The 6000-nt window shown below is 41.2% G+C and overlaps 1 protein-coding gene across 1 annotated transcript in view; it reads left to right on the top strand.

The window, feature by feature from the left end:
- The first annotated feature begins 330 nt into the window (after positions 1-330).
- Positions 331-6000, top strand: part of sdcbp2 (syndecan binding protein (syntenin) 2) — a 30733-nt gene continuing 25063 nt past the window's right edge. The window contains exon 1 of the mRNA XM_085448963.1: positions 331-492. The gene's annotated coding sequence lies outside the window, so the exon portion shown is untranslated. The remainder of the gene's footprint in view (positions 493-6000) is intronic.

Raw genomic sequence — 6000 nt, 5'->3', positions numbered from 1 at the left:
ACTGAAGAAGAAGTTTGCAACATAATCACTTAACCTCCTTTTTTTTCCTATGAGCTACAATGACGTCGCTCTGAAAACAAAGTCCATGTTGTCTTTTAGCTTAACCCAGCATGGCCTCTTCACAGTACAGTAGGATTCATTTATACTGAATTGCGCTTGAGTTAAAAGTCTTAGACTCATGTTCCCCAAAGAGAACAAAAATGAACAGTTGTCTTATCATTAATTACCGATGATCACAATGTTTTCGTATAATTATGGTCCTGGTGAGTTAATATTCATGTGACCGGTACTGGGCGTGGCTTACAACGTCAATACTGATTGACGTGGTTGGCACGACCAGGAAGCCAGGAGTGACATCACTTTCCAGAAGTCCCCTTCAGGTTTGATCGGCGGAGAGCCACAGCGAAGCAGAGACAAGAAAAAAAAAAGGCGTTTGCTGCTATCTGAAATTCAGGAGCGTTTAAGCTGACTTTTCAACCAAAAATTTAAAAGGTAAGACGGCATTTACCAAATTGTTGTAGCAAAGCCTTCCTAGTATTAACTGTTACATCCTGACTTCGTGTACCTTACAAGCTAACGTCGTTACGGCTAGCTCTCTGCGTTCCTGCTGTTTATGTCGGAACAAAGGGGGTCTGCTTCTCGGCTCCTCCGCTGCTTTTCTCTTGATATGCACACCTCCCAGTGTGTTCTCATTTCAGCTATTTTTTTTTAGCAGCGTTATGACTGCCCAAAATGTACCCGTCGTCTTAAAGCACCTCATTAATATTTAATGGCTGTGCGGTAAGGTTAGCTAACGGTTATTCGCAACACTTTAGTGTCGTAAAACTTAATGATTGTCATATGATTTAGACGCAACTGAACGACCTCATTAAAGTCATAAAGACGCTTAGCCATTATTAGAGTATTATGGCAATGGCGAACCTGATATTACTGACCAGTCGTCTGAAAAATGCAGTTCCTGTGTTGTTATAGCGTTAAAACAACAGCCTAAAGCATAACGGTATGCTAGCTATCTTAAGTCCTGTAATGTAACGTGGTACAGATAAATAGGGCACATTAGCAAGGGTGTGGGCTTTTTTTTTTTTACCTTTTCAGTCCTTCTCCCTCCCTCTTTCGTTTTCCCAGCCATGTCAGTAGACCGGAATAAGCTGCCAGGAAGACCACATTCTTAGATCGAACCAATTCGTTCAGGCTTACTGAAGTTGGCCTTCTCTTTTCTTTCCACTATCCATCCAAGCTTTTTGCTTCGCTGGCTCCATATTATCAGGCTGAATAGAAGTGATGAAAAGTGCTTTAATTCAGTATTTTAGTTTTTGGGGAACTTGGACTTTGCTTGCACTCTTCTATTCGATCCTGCTTCACACTCCCAGGACAGAGTTATTGTTGTTTTGTCTATTTTGTCTGTTTTCGTTTTAATTTCTTTTCTTTTTAAATATTTTTCTTAGTTTCCACAGTGGGTCTGCTCTTTAGTTTTGTGCTTTTTTAAAAAAAAATATACTTTTACTAGTATTGTATTAGTTTAGTTTTTATTCATAATAAGTGAAGGGTTGAGGGAGCATATTTATCAAGTGCAAGTCATAACAAATATATAAGGTATAACAATAATATAAATGTAAAATAATGTAAAAGATGGCTGCTGCTGCTACTGTAAAGCCACCTACTGTCATGCTTAGTCATTCTGTAAAGAATACGCTGCTTTATCCAACTTCTTGATTCATTTGGGGACCATAATTTCCAAAATAAACATTGTATTTTATTCAAAACTAGTAATATAGAACATGGATTCAGGAAATAGGAAAGTGTTTATTGAGGTCATGGATTAGGTCAGCAGTACGGTTATTTTCCATGGACTAGATCGACCATCGACTAGATGTTTGTTTTTATTGTGAGGAATCTCCCCCTGCAGACGATTAGAGACATTTCAGGTCTCAGGCACTCCTGATTTGGCTTCACTTTTCAGACTTCAAAGGTACAGCTGTTTTTTATATGCAGTCTGTGTACAATACATGCCACCTTTGACTTTCAGTTATGACCAGTTTCAAAAAACATAGTTAGTTTTACATGCCCACAAGTTAATAATAAAAGACAAATTACTTAAAATTAAACTTTTTTTTATTACCTGCTTGTAGTTGTGTTTTTTGTGAACTATAATAAGCTTTGTTCCTGGCCATGTCTTATTCTAGTGTATGCAGATGAAGATTTGCTTTAAAGCCATGTGATATGGACTTTTTGTGTTGTGTAAGTTTTCTTTGAAATGGTTGCCTAGTCACAGCCCTGTAGGTTTCAGATGAATGTCTGAGCTATTTCCCCTTTGGCTTTTTTTCCCACAGGGTTTCTTTATTTCGAAATTATCTTAAGATCCCCAAAAAGCAGAGTAAAAAAAAGAAAGAAGTTTTGTGAATTGTGAAACTTTCACAATACAGGCTGGGGAAATGCTCCTCACAAGGGTTATAATCTAACAATCTTAGATTATAACCAGCCACAGACAACCTGCAGTATAAATGCTTTTACTTTAGCGCATTTAGCTGATGGAAATATCAGCTGCCCACTTCTTTTAAGCTGCAGATGCAGAAGTGAGTCAATGATGGGATTGTGTCATGGCAAAAGTTGGTCAGACTCTCCTTTTTTTCCACCACGGTTACTCCCTTATACCTAAAACCTGCAGATATGAAGGAGGGATATAAGGAGAGCAAACAAACAGAGCTGAAAAGTAAACAGTAGAAGGTACAAGAATGTGCCTCTGTATCCACTGGCACAATGATGCACTTGTATGTGAGGACTGGGAGGAAGAGAATAGAGTATTGGCTGGAGTAGCTGAGAGAGTGAGATGTTATTGTGGTCAAGTGATTTGCTTACTTTACGGGCTGAGTTCAAGTTTTATTCACTGGTGTTAAGCTCGGTGTCTGACTGCATGTCTTGCCACAGGATTGTGATATATCGCACATATTAGTACAATAATTTGGTAATGCATCATACAGCGAGTTACAAAGCATTTACCATGTAATGTTTGGTATTTAAAAATACTCACAATACATTTTACATTTACAAGTATTTTAGGTACTGCAAAGTAGTTTCAGGTACTGAAAATATAACCCTTATTTCAGAAGAATCATATGACATATGGACATTACACCACAAGTCATGTGCTGTATTACGAGTTGCTAACAACAGGGTTTTTTTTGATTGGCTATATTTGCCTCAGTATGTGGATAAGCTTTCTTTGGGAAGTTGTTTGTGATGGGTGCATTAGCAGGATGGAGAGCAAGTCATTATTTTTTAACTTGACTCCATTTAGTTTTTCCATTTTGTTGTCTTTCTTGCTGAACTCTGTCATTCAGCTTCAGTTTTGGTCCTAGTTTGGTCCTAGTTGTCCTTTATCCTCCTCACCAATTTCCTGTTTTGTTTTGATAAATATGTGTCCAGATGTCTTGTGATCATGACACGCAGTTAGCTGTCACGATGTGACAACTGAGCTTGTAGAGAAGTAGAAAGTCCAGAGTTTGTTTAACATTAGCACTGCTAGCACCAATAGCCTTGGGTTTTTCCATGTTAACGTCTACATCCTGGTGCAGAATATGGTTACACGTCTCTTCAAATGCTTCGTTATTTTCCAGTTTATTCTGACAAAGCCTACATAGAGTCGCTCTTTTTTATTTATTTTTTTATTAATTCATTTTCATTTAACGTCAAAGGTTTGCAGAACAGCACTGCTTAGCACAGCTGTCATATATTTACTTTCCTCTTTGCTCATTTACAGCTCACATTCATAAAGAGCAAGAGAGAGAGATAAGGGTGCCTCGATCTGCAGCCCCAGGTAGTGAATGTTGGCCTTTTAATATCAATGAACCATTAACTGCCATTGCACATTCATAAAATAAAAATAATTTATAGAGCCAGATAGAGCATGGCGATATGGCCAAAAATATTTATCACGATATATATTTGAAAATTTGCGATAACGATATAACCGACGATATAATTGATGCGAGACAAAATACAACTCCACAACATTACTAGCGCAAAAAGACAACCTTCCATTTATTTTCACTTAAACAAGAAGCTGGTTTTTATGTACATTAAAGCTTTATAAAAATGTAACAGTGCAAATGCAAATTCCTTGCTGAAAGTTTAACCAAAAGGCATTTCCAGTAGAAATGGGCTGACATATCCTGAGCATAACCATGTATAATATCCACTGAAGTTAAAAAGAGGTGCTGCATCAGTCCATCCCGGACTCTGCTATTGAGCTAGCAGGCTACACCGCACAGCGCCAGGATAGAACAAACAATTCCGGTAAGAGAAAAGGAGGGGGAATCTGCATATACGTGAATAACAGCTGGTGTACAAACACAGTGATCATAGACCGTCACTGTTCTCCGGACATAGAATATCTGACTGTCAAATGCAGGCCCATCTATCTTCCACGGGAGTTCACTGTTGTGGTAATAACAACTGTTTACATACCGCCAGATGCAAATACTAACGTGGCACTAGCGCTTTTGCACACGAACATCAACAATAAACTCAATAAATATCCTGACGCAGTGCACATTATAGCGGGTGATTTTAATCAGGTGGATTTAAAAACAGCTATCCCTAATTTCCACCAGCATGTGAAGTGTGCCACGAGAGGGGCTAACACCTTAGATAAAGTCTATTCCAACATCAAGAAGGGCTACAGGGCAAGACCCTTACCACATCTGGGCCAATCTGACCATTTATCCCTGCTCCTAATTCCTGCATATGCCCCAATCAGGAAAACTGCGTCGACCATCACTAAAACTATAACAACATGGCCAGAGGGCGCTTCTCAACAGCTACAGGACTGCTTTGACAGAACCAACTGGAATATCTTCCAACATCAAGACCTGGAAATGTTCACAAACAGTGTCCTCTGTTACATCAAACACTGTATAGACACTGTCACAGTAGACAAGCAGATCCGGGTTTACACCAACCAAAAGCCATGGATGACCCGGGAAGTCCAGCAGCTGTTAAAAGAGAGGAACAGCGCCTTCAGGTCCGGAAGCAGGGAGAGCTACAGCAGGGCTAGAGCCAACCTGAAAAAAGGCATTAAGAAGGCCAAGGCGGACTATAGGAAGAAGATCGAGAACCACCTGGAGAGTAAGAACAGCCGGCTGGTGTGGCAGGGTGTCCAGCAGCTGACAAACTACAAGTCCAAATCAGGTATGGCTGAAGGTGACCCAGCATTGGCGGAGGAGCTGAACACCTTCTTCACACGCTTTGAGGTCACTGCACCCTATGCCTCAGAGGAACAGCTACACCATACAGCCCACAGCAGCAGTACCATCATCACTCTGGAGGAGCATGAAGTGAGGCGCACCCTGCGGGCTGTTAACCCGAGGAAGGCAGCCGGCCCAGATGGCGTACCAGGACGTGTGCTGAGAGACTGCGCAGACCAGCTTGCCTATATTTTCACCAGGATTTTTAACCAATCCCTTGAACAGTCAAACGTCCCACCCTGCCTCAAGACCTCCACCATAATACCCTTGCCCAAGAAACCTCATATCTCTAGCCTAAATGACTATAGACCAGTGGCACTAACCCCGGTGGTGATGAAGTGCTTTGAGAAACTTGTGCGTTACCACATTACAGCAGCCCTACCCAGCAGCCTTGACCCACACCAGTTTGCCTACAGAGCAAACCGATCGACAGAGGACGCCATAGCAACAGCACTCAATGTAGCATTAACACATCTGGAGAGGCAAGGAAGCTATGTGCGTATGCTCTTTGTGGATTATAGCTCGGCATTTAACACCATTCTTCCATACAAACTGGACGCCAAGCTAAAAGACCTAGGGCTTCCTCACAGCACCTGTAAGTGGATCAATAGCTTCCTCACCGACCGCAGACAGAGAGTGAGAGTGGGATGTTACACATCTCCAGCCCTAAATCTAAGCACTGGGTCGCCACAGGGCTGCGTGCTTAGTCCACTGCTCTACTCGCTTTATACACACGACTGCACCCCCGCCCACCAGA

The sequence above is a fragment of the Copadichromis virginalis genome, linkage group LG23 (genome assembly GCF_057382275.1).
Source record: "Copadichromis virginalis isolate Kocher_CV1m ecotype Utaka linkage group LG23, C_Virginalis_male_GT1.1, whole genome shotgun sequence".
In the NCBI taxonomy this organism is placed as follows: Eukaryota; Metazoa; Chordata; class Actinopteri; order Cichliformes; family Cichlidae; genus Copadichromis; species Copadichromis virginalis.
The sequence above is the reverse complement of the archived record's forward strand: the minus strand, read 5'-3'. Positions and strand labels throughout refer to the sequence as shown.